Source organism: Malaclemys terrapin, chromosome 9 (genome assembly GCF_027887155.1).
Source record: "Malaclemys terrapin pileata isolate rMalTer1 chromosome 9, rMalTer1.hap1, whole genome shotgun sequence".
Taxonomy (NCBI): Eukaryota; Metazoa; Chordata; order Testudines; family Emydidae; genus Malaclemys; species Malaclemys terrapin.
The window spans coordinates 28,514,591-28,535,019 of NC_071513.1; positions in this window are offsets into that span (position 1 = coordinate 28,514,591).

A 20,429-nucleotide genomic window follows, 5' to 3' on the forward strand; every position below is an offset into this window, starting at 1 on the left:
TTCAGAATTTATTTTTAGTGCATGTTAGTGAAAGAAAGTTTTAAGTACTCAGATATGATGTATAAAACAATAATCATATAAAGAGAAAAATATTTCCAGATTTGTGGAAGCTGTAATAGACTAAATGTCTTATTGGAACATACATTGAAAAATCTTAAGATATATTTTAAAAACTGTCTTGCAATGTATTCAAAATAAAGGAGCCTCTGATAAAGGGACAAAGCTGCATCTCAGAGTGGGTTCAATTCTGTACTTGTTATGCAGGCAAAACTCATTTAATTTAATGGAAGTTTTGCCTCCGAGGGCTGCAGGACTGAGTTCATATTGATTTTTCTGTGGGGTCTCAAATGAACAACTATTATATAGTTCCTAAAATAACTCTAATTTTAATGAACCCTTCAACATCTAGCAAAATTTTAAAAGGGGTGAATCCATACAGAATTCTTTTATATGGAATGGAGAGTCTATATGATTTTTTGTTTGTTTTTTTTTTTTAATGTATGATTGAGTCCCTTTAGCTAATAAACTATTTTGCTGTTTTAATGTACATTTCTAGAAGATGTAATAGCCCATACATCAGTATGCAACATTTCCGATGGCCCAAACTGGGACCTAGGATGATAATTAATCATCTTTAAATATACCCTTTTCTTAGGGTTAAATGGAGTTTTCTGCTTGTGTAAGCAGAGGGAACTGTTATCCAGTAGATAGCTTTTCTCCCACAGGAAAGAGAGATTTGTAGATTTTATTTTGTGAACAGCTGGAAGGTTTTTCAGTTACTGTAAGATTGTTCTGTGCTTTAACATTTCAGAGACCTTTACACAAAATCAATCATTTTAAACCTGTTAAACACAGATGCAAAAAATACTGACAATATACCTAAATATAACTTTTATAAATATAATCACGTTTGAGACAGTTGAGAGAGACAAAATTTCATTTTAATGAGATTATAAAACACAAAAATATAAAAAATAAAAATCATATAACAGGCAGTACAAGGCTATGTGTAAAGTAAGCATTTTTATGTGTGGGAAATTCAAATTATTTTCTACTAGTTTTTCTATTGTGAGGATAATGAGAATATTTCCTACTGTGATATAAGAAGATAATATGCCATCTGCTGGCAAACCATGTAATATCTTAGCTGCATAAATTTAAACACTGATTTTGAGATTTTGCAACTATATTTTCATGCTACCTGAAGTTTCTCAAAGAATAATTTTACTGTTTCTAATCACAGGTTTTTGGCATATGTATGCCAAAGTGTTCAGTATACTTGCTTGAGCACAAAATATCTTTCTAGAGGTATTAAAATACATCTCTTTCAATTTTTCAGCAAAAACAAGCACTCCCCTACAAGTTAAGCTTCTGTAAAAAGCTCCATCATGTCTTCTTCAGTCCTTCCTCCAGACACCACCTCTTCTGCAACACCTATAGGGAATTAGCCAATTAATAAAGCCTAGTTGAGGAGCAGATGGGAATAGCTGAATTCACTTTATTTTATTTATTTATAATTTGAAGAGCCAGATTCTCCAGTCCCTCAATATCATTCTGTGCTGCATACACTTATACAGCATAAAGAGAACCTAAAGCTCCTGGAGATTCCCTTTGGGAAATTCCCCCTCTTCATGGTGCATTACTGCTGGGATAAAACTGGTGATGGTTCTGCTGCCTCCTACACCAGAACCATCTCCCTGCTTAAGGGAACAGGGCAGGCATAGTAGGAGAGGAAATGAGAGGGGGCATGATAAGCAAAAGCTCCACTATGTCTAATTCTCCTCTGGCTTAAGGTACCGGAAGAACCTCATGGCATCTGCAGCTGAGAATCAGAGAGCTGGGAATGGCTCCCTGAAAGCCTTCCTTCTCCATTGAGACCAGACAAAGAATCAAGCCGCAAATGTATATAATTGTATATGTTTGATAATCTCCTCCCCCACTTTTTGTATGTCACTTGTTTTCTTAGGTCCAGATCCTGTACTACTCTGGGCTGGCAATAGATGCAGCAGGGATCAATTTAACAGGTCTAGTGAAGACCCACTAAATTGATGGCAGAGCACTCTCTGGTCAATCCCGGTACTGCAGCTCTCCAAGAAGAGTAAGGGAAGTCGACCGGAGAGCGTCTATTTATACGTTTATTCACATAGCTAGAGTAGCATAACTTAGCATGATTTACCTCCGTAGTGAAGACAAGCCTTAAGTGTAGACTTTGTGGCCAAAGATTCTGATCCTGCAAACAATTATTTATGTACTTAATTTTACATGTCCCCTTTGGGAGAAAAATTAAAATTAAGGACATCTGTGTTTGCAGGTGGAGGGTCTAGATTACAAATGCTTTGAGGCAGGGACCATGTCTTTGTATGTGGTGATAGTGTCAAACACAAAAGGACCCCAATTTGATTGAGGCTCTTGGTACTATGCAGTATAATTATTAAATCATAATAATATTCCCCTTTCTTTCTAGAGGTTTGGATCTGAGTTGTAGAAATTCACTACACATTTGGCATACCAATCTATGTCCAAAGTTTGAAGTCTTCTCATTCAAAAGTCGTTTGCTTAGTCTTTGTTGTGAGAAGCACATCTTCTATTATTTTAAAATCTTTATAAGATGTTTGACAATATACATTTAATTCACTCCTCCTTTAATAGTTAAAATATTTGTTTGAATATCTTTTGCAAAAGCACAATAGCACCTCTTCCCCTCCTAGCCTTCTCTTAATGTGTAGTGAGAACACTTTTCATGTCATTTTCACAAACTGTGGTCAAGTGTTATACCTGGATCTTGACCCTATGCTAGCCCAAGGAACTACCTGATTGCTGAAGAAAGGGAGGTACTAGCTAGGAAGAGGACACCAAGATGCTCCCATATTCTTCAGCTACCACAATTCTATTAAGGAAACATTTACCCCTTTAAATATAATGGAGGGCTGGAGTTCAGATATATGACCCCTCCAATTTCATGTACTCTGGATAGAATAAGGTACCGCTGCCTTTTCTTTTCCTGACAATTTGATAATCACTCCCAAATTCTACTGGCCCTAGAAAATCTTGACTTGGTTGGCAGGATGGCACACAAGCATTGTTATTCAGCTATCTGAATGGAAAGAGGATATAGTTAGAGAAAACATCCAGTAGGGGGACAATATAATTATTCACTTCTGTAGTGCTTTCCATCTGAGGATAGCAAAGTGGTTTACAAATTTTAATTAAGACTTATAACAAGCTTGTCACCTTATTTATTGTCTATACATTTTGTATGTAATAATCCTTAATCTTTTATTATGCTGCTGCTTTCCCTTTATATATTCCCCTTCCTTCTCCAGTGAGCTTTTTAACACTTGCTATGAAAAAAATAAATAAAACAACCCCCATAAAAACCTCTACACTTGAGGACATCACAGAAAACTTTGTTTGGGAATTCCTTGTAGTGCTGAGCCAGAGAGCCAAGAATCCAAATTTTGACACATTTTGTCTCTTATTACCTGAGGACAGGGGAACCACAATGGTTTTAAAATGTATCATATTGTATAAACATCTTTGATGTTCCCCTCTGGTGTTGTCTGGATCAGTGATCTGCTAGGCGACTCCAATCCTTGACTCTGGGAGCCAGCCATACCCTGCTCTGCTGTGAGAACCCCTCCTCATGGGCTGTTCACACACAGCCTCTGGCATGTAAGCTGCTCCCAGCTACTTGCAAGTGAATGACACTAGCCAATATTTCTGGTCCCAGACACAACCCTAGAAACCTCCATCTTGCAGTGTCCAGTTATGCCAGCTGGACGCTGCAAGGTTATATGAGTTAATCAATTTAACAAAGAAATTGATATGTAGCAGGATTGTTATTCCAAGGGGAGCCTCTGACACACTGAAAACCAAACGCACTGCTTCCGGTAGAATAAACAAACAGATTTATTAGCTATAAAGATAAATTTTAAGTGATTATAAGTCAAAGCACAACACGTCAGATTTGGTCAAATGAAATAAAAGCAAAACGCATTCTAAGCTAATCTTAACACTTTCAATTTCCTTAAAAACTTAGATGCTTCTCACCACGGGCTGGCTGGTTACTTTTCAGTCAGGTTCTTCCCTTTGATCAGCATTTCAGTCACTTGGGGTGGTGGTGTCTGTAGATGTAGGTGGAAGAGAGAGCATGGCAAAATGTATCTCCCTTTTATCCTGTCCTTTCTCTTGGCTTTGCCCCCCCCCCTTCAGAGTCAGGTGAGCATTACCTCATCACAGTCCCAAACTGATCAAAGGAAGGGGGTGACTCCCTCGAGGGTCTAACAGATTCTTTTGTTGCTGCTTAAGCCAGGGTCCATTGTTCCTGTGAGGCGGGGCTGGGTTTGTCCCATTCATGCCCTGATGAGGTGTGAACTGCCTCTCTGTTCTTGGAGAGTTTTTGCATGGGCTTGCTTTAAGCCATGAGGATACATTTTCAGCCTCATAACTATATACATGAAAGTATAACCTATAACCTTACTGTAACAATTACTATAATATCACTATAACAACCATGCTCAGTGCATAATGAGCCTTTCGAAGACACCTAACATGACAAACTTGCATTGGATACCACACAATCATTTTATAAAGATGAACATGGTAGGGTGTTCCCCCAAGGTACAGAGCATCCCATCATCACTGTGGTTTTCTGCTTTGGAATGATACAATATCTCTTCTTCCCGGAAGAAGAAGAAGAAGATACAATGTTCTTTGATAAAATACTCTTCCTTAATACAAAATGAAACATGTCAAAGGTCCTTTCCTGTTCTGGACTGAGAATAGGTTCACAGCTGCTATTTCTATACTTCGTATCAAACAACCAGAAATATATATATATATATATATATATATATATATACTTAATCTAATATGCACACTTGTGGCCACCTAAAAAAAATTGTACTTCACAGTAGTAGAAGTTTGCCTAGGTATACAAGTTCATGATGGAACTGAAGCTTAAGAGGTCTGTATTCAATAAGTGGAATTGAAAAGTGTAAAGGGGGGGGGGGAAAGGCAAAGAAGAAAAAAGGATCAGTGAATTTTTAAAATTAACTAATTGTGGTAATTTTTTTCTTTCACTATAGACAGTCCCTGGTTTTTTTTTTACAGTGTAAAAAAGCAAATTGAGATGCATAGACTCTGGGGGAGGGATGGTAGGAGAAGGGGAATTAAGAGTAAAAGCTACCTATCACGAAAGCCTTGAGACATCCTTGAAGCTAGCAGCTATATATCATGATTTTTGTTTTGAACTTCATCTTGATGCTTTGGACAAAAATGCATATGTAAATACACCTCTACCTCGATATAACGCTGTCCTCGGGAGCCAAAAAATCTTACTGCATTATAGGCGAAACCGCGTTATATTGAACTTGCTTTGATCCATCAGAGTGCGCAGCCCCGCCCCCTGTTCCCTGGAGCACTGCTTTACCGCGTTATATCCGAATTCGTGTTATATCGGGTAGCGTTATATCGAGGTAGCAGTGTATATACAGTGCGCTTGGTTGCTTAAGACATGAGCTGAGTGACTTACTCCGAAGGACTGTTTATGCTATTTACTCACATCCCTGGTACTGCCTCTCATGGGAACATAAGCCCTCTGTGACTAACTGTATTCATTATTGTGACACAGACATGCTCTGGCAGGTATATTACATCTGTGTCTGACCATTTTCTTGATATTACACTGAAGGGAGTAATACCGTGTGTTCTCTGCTGAGAGCTAAGACTAGCTGGTTGTCACACTTACTGCGAGATGTTTGTATGTGAAACAATTTTAGTTACATAATATATAGGATATTATTTTCCAAAACTGGAAGTGAAACTTACCACCTGAAGCAGAGGAATCCCAGAGTTAATCCAGTCAGCACTGAGAAGGAGGGATGTCCTTTGCTTGCTGTATGGACCAGGTGGAGACTTGCGCATTTACAAAAACACACCCCAGGAGAGCTCTCTGAAGAGGAGCCCCTCACCTTGGCTAAAAGACAATCCACTGTATAAGAGCAGAAGCAATGGGCCAAGTTGTGATCCTTTATAGGTGGAGATTCTCTGCCAGTGAGGGTAGCTCACGAAAGAGGGATCCCAGCTCTCTGGGCTGGACAAGTGCTGCAAGGACTAACCTTTGGGTGAGAAATACCTTATTAGACTAGGATGTAACTTGTTTATAAGTATAGGCTATAGATTGTCTTACATTTTTGTTTTACTTGCACCCTTATGTTTCAAAACCCTTATATTTGCCTTAATTTGAATCTCTAACTCAAGCTCTGTTAAATAATCTTCAGTTTGGTTTTACTATAGGCACATCTAAATGCCTTATGCTAAGGAGAGTGCTGAACAGGCATGTACTGCTTCCACAGAGGCTGCAGATCAGTACATTGCAGGTGTCCAAAAGAAGGGTGTACGCATTGCTAACCTGCATAAGGAAAGAGGGGAGGTTGTGGATCTCAGAGCTGCATACCTGAATTTCTAGTAGGCAGAGGCTGGAGCACAGATAGGACTCCCTCCTGCTGTAAGCAGGTGGTAGTGATTGCCCCTGGCACCTCAGATAACCCCGGAATATATCTCACTTATTACATGAGATGAGGTGAAATATCTGTTCTTCTACTCCATCCAAAACATACACTTGCCAATTTATTATAGCACAGCTAGGCGAGAAGTTAGAAAGAGGAAGGGTTGTCCAGTGATTAATGGCACTAGTCTAGGAAGTGGATTCAGTTCCCTGTTCTGCCACAGACTTCCTGTGTAATCTTGGGCGAGACATTTAACCCCTCGGTGCCTCAGTTTGCCATATGTAAAATGGGGATAATAGCCCTTACTTTCCTCACAGAGGTGTTAGGAGGATAAATACGTAAAAGATTGAGATGCTCAGGTATTGTTTCTACCTACTTGTGTCTCAGACATAAATAGATACAGTAGCGATTCGGAAGATACCTATTAGGTCACTGAGCCCATTACCTTGTAAGGGTATGGTCCTGAAAGAGAGAATTTTAAAGTAATGGCAAAAAAACTACATCTCTTTTTCCAAATGTTGGCACTTGCCCCACCTGTTCTCAAAGTAATTAGCTGTGCTGGGCTTCTGCTAGATGCCTCTTTTCTCTGAACTTTCAGATAGCCCAAGTATCAAGAAAATTCCCTTTTCATCTCTGTTTGGCCAAGATAGTATGCCAATTCTTTCTAGATGGAGGCCTAGCCACCATCATCAATGCCTTTGTTATCTTAAAGTGATGCCCACTCCAACTTACTCTATCTGGGACTAACTTTGATGCACTTAAAAGCTTCAGGTAGTGTAGAATGTAGCTGTCTGCCTTTCAGGTAGGACAGATCAAAAGGATCATGTTGCTTCTTTGCTCTATATTCTACACTGCCTGCCAATTCACTTCTGGATGAAATTCAAGTAACTTTCTACTGTCTGTAAGCCTTAATGGGCTTAGGGTCCCAGTTACTTCACAGCTGAGCTCTTTTCCGGAATGCCACCATGACAAGGGTACTCAGAAAGAATTGTTTTAGCTGACTATTCTAAGGTTGAAACACATAGCAGGCAACATTGGATACATTTGCCTCCGGAGCTTGACCTCTCTGAAAAAACGTGATGCTGAACCTGGATACATTTACAGTAAAAGGCTAAACACATCACCTCGTTCAGAGTTTTGCACCTCAAATGCCTATATGGGTCTTTGAATCTCCAGGCACTTATTGTTCAAGTTGCCATTTGCCATTTATAGTGATTGCTGGGGAGCTGGACCAGCTACTGTGGAAGTTTAGGAAGTTATATTAAAGATCTTAATGGAACCACTTTAGTATTGTGAAATGCACCCATATCACGATACTGGGCATCCTTGAACTTTAAATAAATAAATAAATAAATATCATCACTTATCAGTGTAATGCCTAACTTTGATCTTTTTGTAGAGTTTAAGGACAGAAGGGGCCATTAGACCAGATAATATGACCTCCTATACAAGATACCCCTATACTAAGCCCAAAGACTTTAGAGTAACGCATTTCAGTCCTCAAGGAACTAAACTATGTGTCACAGTAGAAAACAGGAGAGACCAAGCTGCCATGGCAGGGAGTTGATTAGATGAGGTATGCTCAGAGGACCCCAGCAGATGAACTATATCCCAAGTTACAAAGAAAGGCCAAAAAAAAAAAAAAAACCCACAAAAAAAACCAAGGGTCCCTGCCAATTTGTCCTGGAGAAAATTCTGTCTCAACCCCAAATCCAGTAATCAGTATGAGCATTAAAGCAAGACACACCAGCCAGGTATCTAGAAAGAAGATTCTCTGTAGCACCTTAGCAAACTGTTCCACTTGGTCTGGTGTCACATCTCTAGTTGTGGCCAATCACTTATGCTTCAGAGGAAAGTTAAAAAAAATCCCAGAACACATCTAGTCAATTGTGCATCAGGGGAAAAAAATTCCTTCCTGACCCCTGTAGGTAACCTGCTCAAGCCCTGAAGCATAAAGATTTAATTATTTTCATGATCTTAAATGCATAGCTGCAAGTGTTATGAGCATGTTGAGGGTAATGCAGACAACTACAATATTTTCCAAATATTCTAATTACAAAAATCCCAGCTATTATAAAATATTACTTAATAACAATAATACTTCATACTTATGTAGCTACTTGGATATAAGAACACAATTTGTCCCAATATTCCCCTGTCCCCAGAATCTTTTGCCTAGTGTAAAACAACCCTTCATCAATCATTCTTATCCCACCTGACTTATAGTGTCCTTTCAGATTTATCCTTGCCCTCTAAAATTTGTAAGATAAGTACATGCAAAGGTCAAAATAACATTACTAGAAGGTTTTAAAATCCAGTTTCTTATTCACGGGTTCAGTTTTCAATAAGCTCATAAGCATTTGTTATTTTGACCTTTGCATATAATTTTGCAAAAGTATTGGGGAGTGACTCTGGGCAAACAGAACAGCTGTTAGACAGTTGTGACTCAGGGACCCTTGGTGACAACTGGCAGAGGGCACATGGGTGTATAGGGTTTTACAGGGATCCCCAAGGTTGGATATCTGCATAACAGTTCACCAAAGAGTGGCATGTGAATTCTCTAGCAGGAGACTAGACTGATTATCATAATCATTTGCAAAATGTACGTACAGATAATATTAAGGAGTTATGTATGTATACTGAATGTTGTGTTCTTAAAGTCTTGGTGTTAAGGCAGGTCACCAAGAAGTGACATACCTCAGAAATGTTCCTTTCAGGGAGGAGGTAACCACCTAATCCCTTGCTTGGCCATTTGTGTATTGTATGCCTATTTGCATATTGAGCCAAGTGAGAATTGACAGGTTGCAAAATCTACAAGAGAGGAAATCTACAGGAAGAAACAAATAGCAGGGGGTGTCCTGTTTATGAGCAAAGATAAAGAATTGATCTGGTATATCTTGAGACAAACTGAATCCTTCATCTAGGAGGCAAACTGACAGCATCCATGTCTCATGAAGAAGGATCACAGCCCATCTAGCTGTAAAGCACTGCGAGCATTTTGGGTGAGCAATACTTTATTAGACATGAGAGTAGCTTGTTACATAAGTCAAGACTCTAGAATGAACGTTATAATTTGATTTTCTATATAATCATTTGTTTCCAATACTTCCACTTGCTACTACTTGAACCTCTATGCTTTGTTAAACAAACATATTTGTTTTCACTATAAACAAATCGGGGTGCTGTGAGTTAAGCGGAGCAGTGATCTGAGGTGTACTGCTTCTTTGGAAGCAGCGGATTTGTGAAAACAGAGAGTGTGTGGTTGAACTAGGGGTTAAACGTTCCAGGGAGACGCTCAGGAGGCTCAAGAGTTGAACTGTGCCTATTGCTAACCTATAGAGTAACAGCAATCCTATGGGGCCTAGAAGGGAGTACTTGTATTGCCTGAGGCTGATGGAGTTGGGGAGCTGACCCACAGCAAGAACAGACAAGGCTTCCTCACGCTAAGGGCAGGTGGTAATGTCCCAGCATTCAATAATGTCTCTGAAATAGCTTTGGATATTAAAATATGTTTTACTGAGAAAGGAAGTATTAGCCAGGATATGGGGTTTATTCCCTGTTTTCTTAGTGAAGCATTCAATCCAATATTTAGATCCAAATGTCTAGCTCCCTAAAGTTTGGAACAAGTTTTAGACACTGAGTTTTGGCTTTTCCCCATATGAAGACCAGAGACATTTGCAAAATATGGACACCTAGACAGCTATCAGAGATAGACAGAAAGGAACTCAATTTAGTATCTTACCTGAAAGTCTGAACAACTAACAGTGCCCTCCATTGCACCACAGAAGAGCTTTGCATGTTTTCCATATAATTTATAATTGAGGCCAAATTTTCCAAAATTGTAAGCGCATATACCATATTTGAACATGCTAACAGACATTTGCATGTACAGAATGGATTGTCAACTGCTTGAGTGTGTATTGAATATTGGTATTGACAATCACACATGTAATCGTTCAAATGCAGAATTCATAGACATCAGGTCTGGAGAATTTTACTCGCTGCTTGAGTAAATTGTCTGTGTGCATTCAATTATAATAATTAATTTGGACCAAGTTAAGATCCACATTGCCAGGATTTAGGAATACAGTACAGACCTTGTGATTGGTTTCATTTAATAATTTTTGATAGAAAACCCACACAAATCCAGTAATCACCCAAAAGCTTTCTTAGGGCACAGTAGTAATACATACATTCATTATGGGAATGCTTGGTAAAGGTATCTCAGCTCACCTTGGACGACTTCAACAATTACTGAAGTAAACATAATCAGAAAAAGGATAATAGTTGGTATTTGGAAAAGGCACACACATAATTACATACTCTAGTCATGTCTTTGTAACATAATAGTGAACATAGAGCGGTACTGGGTAGCTCAGAGTATAAATAGCTGAGTGGTAGGAAGCTGATAAGAATCTTGAGTTTTACAAACAGAAAATAATCTATTTGGTATAATTTGGGGGAAAGAATAATCAATCTCCTTCTATAAATGTCCAAAGCCAAAGCTATTACAACAAACAAGAAATGCATCCCAGCAAGTCTCATGCTTGATGTATTTGCCTTGGAGCACCTGCATTACTGTAATTGTCTGGGCTTCATAATTAATGAGAACTGTTGGAGCATATCAAAACCCCCAAGCTTCAGCTTCCACTGACTTTGATATAGCTAACCTCTAACTCAGGAAACACAAAGACGGACAGCGAAGTATTGGTAAGCAGTTGTGTATTAGACAATCACTTGCAGTTCTGGAGGACATCCCATTTACTAGCCCAAAATACAGGGTTGTGCAAGAGCAAACATAAAAAACGGACAAAATCATTTGAGATTCTAGAAAGCTCTTTGTTTTTGTTCACTAATGTAAAACACGACATTGAAATAAGCAAACGAGAAATAATAACTGTATTAGTTCAGTAGGCAAAGAATAAAACATGAAAATAACTGTTCTTTAATTAACTTTGGCCCCAGACCCCATGTATGGACAGGATCTCTAGCTGTGGTTGAGATGAAGTTAATGCAGCTGAGGAAGATGGGGGTGGGAAGAGGGGCACAAAAGTGGCTTCATGATTTCTTTGCGGCTTCATGATACTGGAGTTCAGGGGACTGAATCAGCCTCCAGCTTGACTGTGAGCAGCCTCAGACTGCACGTTTGCTGAATTGCTAAGCATTAATGTCTTAAGTCACTTTATTTAAGATCAATATTTGTAAGTGAACATACTCTGTTTTTTGTTTACAGTCTTGCTGTAGCCATGTTGGTCCCATGATAAGAGAGAGAAGGTGGGTGAGGCAATATCATTTACTGGCCCAACTTCTATTGGTGAGAGAGACAAGCTTTCAAACTTACACAGAGCTCTTCTCCAAGTCTGGGAAAGGTACTTAGAGCAGATCTACACTTAAAACACTGCATAGGCACAGCTGCACTGAGCGACATAATTATACCATAGTAATTCTGTAGTGTAGACCAGGGCTTAGAGCAGTGGTTCTCAACCTGTGACCCAATCAGCACACAGCTGCGGCCCCTGTGACATCCTCAGGGCCAGACAGGTAGTATATATACTGTGTGGATGGGGCCCACAAAACACAGAGAGCTGCATATGTAGCGTACGATGGTAAATAGGTTTAGAACCACTGGTTTAGACTGTCATGCCTAAATACAAGACGGACCAGATGGGAGTTCATTTTGAATACTCTCTTGTACTATGTATTAAGTGGGCAATTAACACTTCTGCAGTGATAGGACAAAGGAGGGTAACCTTTCTAAGGAGCCATAAATCCAGTGTCTTTACTGAGTCTATGATTTTTAGTATCTAACAAAGTTATGATTTAAGGTCCCAGGCTCATCTTTTGAAAGTGTGCGGATTTCCTTTGAGGATGAGGACTGAGGAGTCAGCTATGGTGTTATGGGCGGGAGGCTGTTGATCATCCTAGCAGTGGACATATGACTCTATTGATCCAAAAACTACCCCAGACATACCAGGAAATCTTATCTACAGCCAGGCACTCAGATACCACAGATTATGCTTCAAAGAGAAAGTCCGGGGTACACACCTTAATGCACTTAAAATCACCTTCAGCAAACAAGGACACACCACCAGAGAAGCAGATCACATCATGGAATGGGCCACCCAAATACCCCCAGAGAGCCTGTTTTAATATGGCGCAAAAAAACAACAAAGAACAAACCTCCAACTGCACGCCCCTTGTTGTCACCTATCACCCCTCACTGCAATCCCTAAGGGGTATCATTAAACAATTACAACCCATACTCAATGGGGAGCACATCCTGAAAGAAATCTTTCCTGAACCCCGCCTTTTCTGGCCTTGAAACAACTCCTGAACACTGGAGCTTATTTCTGATGATGAGCTTGTCTACAGGCCAGGACACACCAACTCAAAAGCAGCACCAAAACCTATCCTAAGAAAAGAAGCAAAACCAGCAGACGTATCTCCACTGCTATCATGATCAATATCCCTTCAAAATGCACCTTTCAAGATCCATGGGTCCTATACATGTCTATCACCACATGTGCCATACCTCATCCAGTGCACTAAATTTCCCAACAATGTGGGTGAAACCGGACAGTGGCTACATTCTCAAATGAACAGAGAAAAACGATAAAAGACAAAAACACCATGTCACCCAGGAGCAAACACTTTTCACCAAAAAATCACTCCATATCAGACCTCTCAGGCCTCGTTCCCAAAGGAAATCCCTTCAAAAAACTAGCCTAAATTCAAACTTTTGCTAGATACTAAAAGTCATGGACTCAGTAAAAATACTGGATTCATGACTCATTACAGTGATCTGTAATCAACTAACCCCCTCTATTTGTCCTATATCTGCAGGAGTATTAACTGTCCACTTTACCTTAAATGATCTCTTGCAATATGTGTTAATTCCTTATGCTTAACAATCTGTTCCACCTTGTATTTAGCTGTGACGCTCTAAGGCCTTGGCTACCCTTGCGAGTTACAGCGCTGTAAAGCCGCCCCCAGTGCTGTAACTCACTCCCCGTCGACACTGGCAAGGCATTTGCAGTGCTGTATCTCCGTGGTTGCAGCGTTGCATGTACTCCACGTCCCCGAGAGGAATAGCATGTATTGCGCTGCCACTGCAGCGCTGCGGCGCCAGTGTGGCCGCCCAATGCGCTGTGAATGGCCTCCAGAAGCATTCAGCAGTATCCCACAATGCCTATTCTAGCCACTCTGGTCATCAGTTCAAACTCTACTGCCCTGGCCTCAGGTAACCAACCATGTGACCCACCCTTTACATTCCCCAGGAATTTTAAAAATCCCCTTCCTGTTTGCTCAGCCCGGCATGGTGTGGAGTGCTATCAGCGAATCTTTCCAGGTGACCATGCCTCCACGTGCCGAGCGAGCCCCAGCATGGAGCAATGGCGAGTTGCTGGACCTCATCAGTGTTTGGGGGGAGGAAGCTGTACAGTCCCAGCTGCGCTCCAGCCATAGGAATTACGATACCTTCGGGAAGGTATCAAAGGACATGATGGAAAGGGGCCATGACCGGGATGCCCTGCGGTGCAGGATTAAAGTGAAGGAGCTGTGGAGTGCCTACCGCAAAGCCTGCGACGCAAACGGCCGCTCAGGTGCTCCCCCCACGACCTGCCGATTCTACAAAGAGCTGGATGCAATACTTGGGGTTAACCCCACCTCCACTCCGAGCACCACCATGGACACTTCAGAGCTGGTGTGCGGAGGAGGAGGAGGAGGAGAAGGAAAACGGGAGTGAGGCTGGTGGGCCGGATGGAGACACCCCGGAATCCCTGGAGCCATGCAGCCAGGAGCTCTTCTTGAGCCAGGAGGAAGGTAGCCAGTCGCAGCGGCCGGTACTTGGTGGAGGACAAACAGAAGAGCAGGTTCCCAGTAAGCAGTTTTTTTTTCGGGAAGGAATTTTTTCGGTGTGGGCTCTTTGGAAGAGGAGGGTTAGGTATGCATGCCTAGATGTGGAATAGTGCATTGATGTGGTTTATCATATCACGGTAATCGGCCTCGGTAATCTCCTCGAATGTCTCATTCAGAACGTGTGCAATGCACTTGCGCAGGTTTATCGGGAGAGCCACCGTGGTCCTTGTCCCAGCCAGGCTAACGTGTCCACGCCACTGTGCCACGAGGGGACCATTGCTGCACACAGGCATATGGGCCGGGGCGGAAGCCACATTGCAGTAGAAGACCCTCCCTTGCTTCCCAGGTCACCCTCAGCAGCGAGATATCATCCAGGATGAACTCCTATGGAAAATGTTGGGACAGTGTTCAGTGTAGGTGCCCCCTGAAGCTGTTGGCTCTCCCCAAAGCACAGAAACCCAGAGGACAGTGCAGCCCTGAAACAATCAGTCCCCCTTACTCACCATTTTGAGGCTCCCATGGGATATGAGTACTCTGTTTCGGATGGGAAAATTATGCTATTGTGTAGACCATGTGTGTTTTCTACTCCTTAAGTGTGGGGGAAATCATTACTCTGTCTGGTATAAACAATGCTGCCTCTGTTAAATGTTGCATTTTGCCTATACAGCTGCATCGACCTTGAGACCTCAGCCGTCCCTCTTATCGCCTGCTCAGAGACTGCAAAGACTCAGGAAGAGACCGCGAAAAAGCAAAGAAGACATGCTGAAAGAAGTGATGTGGCAATCTATTAAAGAGAATGAGAAAGCACAGAACTGGAGGGAGAGAGAAAGCAGGATCCGCCAGGAAAACGCAGTGCACCGGTGGCAAAGCACGGAGCACCGGCAGCAAAGCACGGATCGGCTCATAAGCATCCTGGAACGCCAAGCAGATGCTATCCAGGAGCTCATAGCCATTCAGAAGGAGCAGTACCGCAAACGTGAACGCCACCCCCCACTGTCACCTCCGACCCACTTTCCCAAACTTCCGTGTTCTTCATGCCACCAGCTGCCTCCAACATCAGTATCTTCACCACCCAGCCGTGGAAACCACGACCTTTACCCTCTGCACTCAACCCCCATCACCATGCAGTATAGCTATCCTGAAGTGCAGCACTCACTGCACAGCGCACCAGACAGAACATACACGAATCTGTGATTGCACCGTTCCCCACTCCACCCCCTTGTTTCTTTTCAATAAATGGATTTTTTGGCTGTGAAAACATTCTTTATTATTGCATAAAGTAAAAGACTCCTTAGCCCAGGAAATAAACAGGCACTGCAAGTCTGCTTGTCTGCTTAGCAAACACTGATTCCTAAAGATTGGAACTACTGCACTTCACTCCCGTGCAGGGCACCAGATATCACTGCTAGTTTTCAACCTCAAATTGCTCCCTCAAAGCATCCCTAATTCTTGCAGCCCTAGGCTGGGCCCCTGTAATAGCCCTGCTCTCTGGCTGTGCAAATTCAGCCTCCAGGTGTTGAACCTCAGAGGTCCATGCCTGAGTGAAGCTTTCACCCTTCCCTTCACAAATATTATGAAGGGCACAGCACGCGGAGATAACCGCAGGGATGCTGTTTTCGGCCAAGTCCAGCTTCCCATACAGAGATCGCCAGCGGCCCTTTAAACGGCCAAAGGCACACTCCACAGTCATTCGGCACCGGCTCAGCCTGTAGTTGAATCGTTCCTTGCTGCTGTCAAGGCTCCCTGTGTAGGGTTTCATGAGCCACGGCATTAATGGATAAGCGGAATCTCCAAGGATCACAATGGGCATTTCAACTTCCCCTACCGTGATCTTCCACTCTGGGAAAAAAGTCCCAGCCTGCATGTTCCTGAACAGCCAAGTGTTCCGAAAGATGCATGCGTCATGCACCTTTCCGGGCCAGCCTGTGTTAATGTCAGTGAAATGCCCCTGGTGATCCACAAGCGCAAGGAGAACCATAGAGAAATACCCCTTCCGATTAACGTACTCGGATCCTAGGTGGGGTGGTGCCAGAATAGGAATGTGCGTCCCATCTATCGCCCCTCCACAGTTAGGGAGCCCCATTTGTGCAAAGCCATCCACTATTTCCTGCACGTTACCCAGAGTCACGGTTCTTCTGATTAGGACATGATTAATTGCCCTGCAAACTTGCATCAACACGATTCCAACGGTCGACTTTCCCACTTCAAACTGGTTTGCGACCGACCAGTAGCTGTCTGGAGTTGCCAGCTTCCAGATTGCAATAGCCACCCGCTTCTCCACTGGCAGGGCAGCTCTCAATCTCGTGTCCTTGCACCGCAGGGTGGGAGTGAGCTCCTCACACAGTCCCATGAAAGTGGCTTTTCTCATCCGAAAATTCTGCAGCCACTGCTTGTCATCCCAGACTTCTATGACGATGTGATCCCACCACTTCGTGCTTGTTTCCCGAGCCCAAAAGCGGCGTTCCACGTTGCTGAGCAGGTCCGTGAATGCCACAAGCAATTTCGTGTCGTACGCGTTACGCGGCTCGATAGCATTGTCGGACTCCTCACTCTCACTGTCACTTTGGATCTTAAGGAATAGTTCGACAGCCAAACATGACGCGCTGGCAAGATAAGTCAGCATACGCCTCAGCAGTTTGGGCTCCATTTCCCGCAGACAGATCGCGCTGCACAGAAACAGTTGAAAGATGGCACCAAAGGTGAATGGAAACAAAGGGATTTCTGGGATGCGAAGCGATGCATCACGGGGCATTGGGACAGGACCCAGAATGCCCCGAACCCACGCCCCATTCCCACAACCCACAGCGCCAGAATGGGAAGAGGTGCTTTGTGGGATAGCTGCCCATAATGCACCGCTCCCAATGGCACAGCAAATGCACCCACGTGCGCTGGGCAGCTGTCAGTGTGGACAGACTGCAGCGCTTTCCCTACTCAGCTGTATGAAGTCAGGTTTAACTCACAGCGCTGTACATCTGCAAGTGTAGCCAAGGCCTAAGTATTTTTCCCAGACCTGAACCAGAGCTGTCTATAAGCTTGAAAGCTTGTCTCTTTCATCAACAGAAGTTGGTCCAATGCTTCACCTACCTTGTCTCGCTGAGGCCTTGTCTACTCTACAAATTTTGGTCGATAAAAGGTTGCTTTTGTCGACAAAACAGTGGATGCGCACACACTGTGATGCAACTTTTGGCGGCAAAAATGCCCTGTTTTGGTGACAAAATAAAACCACCCCAATAAGAGACATAAGGCTTTTTATGCAAAATTTGTGTCGACATAGTGCCAGTGTAGCCACCACGCTTGATTTTATTACTTTCATTGGCCTCCAGGAGGTGTCCCACAATGCCCATCCTGACCGCTCTGATCAGCAGTTTGAACTCCACTGCCCTGCAGCCAAGTAAACAACCATCTGCCCCTCCCCCTTAGAGACCCCAGGAAATTTTGAAATCCCATTTCCTGTTTGCTCAGTGTGGAGAGGTTACATCGCATCTTCCCTGGTGACCATGGCAGGTTATCGCAGCAAATGCTCTCCTGCTTGGACCACTGTGGATCTGCTCAGTATATGAGGAGAGGAGGTTGTGCAGTCCTAGCTGTGCTGGAGCCGTAGGAATTTTGATACCTAGGAGCAGACTTCTCGAGTCTTGTGTGAAAAGGGCTATGATCAGGACATTCTGCAGTGCAGAGTGAAGATAAAGGAGCTGAGGCAGGCGTATCATAAGGGAGGGAGGCAAACCATCACTCCAGTGCTGCACCTAAGACCTGCCAGTTCTATAAGGAGCTGAACACTATCCTTGGTGGTGACCCCAGCTCCACTGCCAAGAGCCCCGTGGATACTTTGGCGGGCCTGGGGGTGGCGGAAAGAGGACCTAACCTGGAGGATGAAGTCATTGACGAAGAGGTGGAGTTAGATGATGATGTGGAGCTCCCAGTGGGGTCACCCAGTGGGGCAGACAGCCAGGAACTGTTCACTACTATGAAGGTGTCTAGCCAGTCTCAGCAGTTGCTCTCTGGGGAGCAAGAAGCAGGAGAGGAGATGCCTGATAAGTGGCTGTGGCTTGTGTAGTGTGGAGGTGGGTTCAGGGTATAGAAATGTGGGAGGATGGTTGTGTTTCTGTGTGCTGGACATTCCCTTGTGTAGCTAATTAGTATGGTGGAACAGGGAGTTGCTGCACACTGAGATCTCATGGGAATCCTCCAGAGAGATCTCCAGGAAAGTTTCCTGGAGGTACTCGGAAATCCTCTGCCAAAGGTTCCTTGGCAGAGCTGCTTTGTTCCTTCCCCCATTGTAGGAAATTTTCTCATGCCATTCGGCAATCACTTGTGCAGGAACCAAAGCAGCACACAGGTGAGCTGTAAAGGGACCAAGGAAGGAAGCCACAAGCATGTAGTAGATGTACCCTCGCTTCCCTGCTTACCCTCAGCAGTGAGATATCAGCTACAATGACCCCCCTGTGGAAAAGTGTGGGAGAATTTTCAAATTTTTTCCCTGGTCAGCTGTACTGCAACCCTTGCAGAGTGCCCTTTTCCCCACCATGCTTTGGGTGTTCGCAGAGATGTGTGCTTGCCAACGGTCAGTGAGAAAGTGATTATGTTACAAAAGGTGTACTTTACTGAAATGTTTTAATGTTATGAATGAACCTAACTATCATGCTTCTGTGCATTGTTCCTTCTGCTTTGGCAGATGTGGCTTTCAGGAATACCGCCCCCCACACACCGTCTGAGTGTTTCCGCCAGATAAGAAAGCGCCCAAGAAGCAAAGAAGATATGTTCCGGGAGGTACTGCACTTCTCCAGTGCAGAGAAAAGGGAATGCAAGGGAGTGGAGGGAAGCCGAAAGGCAGAACAGAAAAGAAAATCAGGAGTTTGTTGAGTACTGAGCGGATGATTAAAGTCATGGAGGAGCAAAAGCAGATGCTGAAGTCCTTAAAAATGCTGCAGACTGAGCAAATGCATGCCCATCCTCCCCTGCAGCACATGCCTCTCCAAACTCCGCCCACACAGTCCTTTCTGCTTTCCGGGACTTCTCGGTTTCCCCTTCACTCCACTCCCTCAGATAATTTTCAAAATGATAGCTGGACCTACACACAGCTCTGAAAGTCTGCTCTTCCCTGGTACCTTCTTTCCCACCAAGCATATTTGTGTGCATGTGTGTGTGTGTGTGTGTGTGTGGGGGGGGGTTTCTTGTGCAATAAAAGCAAAGTTTTTGAATGGTAACATCTTTATTTGTGTCTTACAAATTGAGATAACAGGCACTACCAATACATACACAGGCAGTTTAATCATTTGCTTATTGGAATGTAAGGCCCCAAATGTCACCATTGCTTCCTACGAAAACTACATGTAATGTAACATTGAAAACGAGAACCAGTAATGTTTATTTCTGTGATTGCAAAGTGTTGCCTCAAAGCCTCCTTGATTCAAATTGCCCCCCTCTGGGGCCCTCTGATAGCCCTGGAATCTGGCTGCTCTAAATCAGCAGCCAAGCAGTCTGCCTCAACACTCCACTCTGAATAAACCTTTCACCCTTAGCTTCACAAAGATTATGCAACATACAACACACAGCTATGACCAGGGGAATATTATCCTCACTGAGGTCTAACCTGCCATAAAGGCATTGCCAGCGTGCCTTTAATCTGCCAAGGCACATTCCACTGTCATCCGGCATCTACTGAGCCTGTGGTTGAACCGCTCCTTACTGTCATCCAGGTTTCCCATGTAAGGTGTCATGAGCCACAGCTGTAAGGGGTATGCCGAGTTTCCCAGGATCATTATGGGCATTTCAACATCCCCCACTGTAATCTTGTGGTCTGGAAAGAAAATCCCCACTTGCAGTTTACTATACAGTCTGGTGTTCCTGAAGATGTGTGCATCATGCACCTTCCCAGACCACCCCACATTGATGTCAATGAAACGGCCACGGTGATCCACAAGCACCTACCACACCATGGAGAAGTATCCCTTCCTATTGATGTACTCCATCACAAGGAGGTCTGGTGCCAAAATTGGAATATGTGTGCCATCTATCACCCCTCCAGTTAGGGAAACCCATTTCTGCAAAGCCATCCACTAT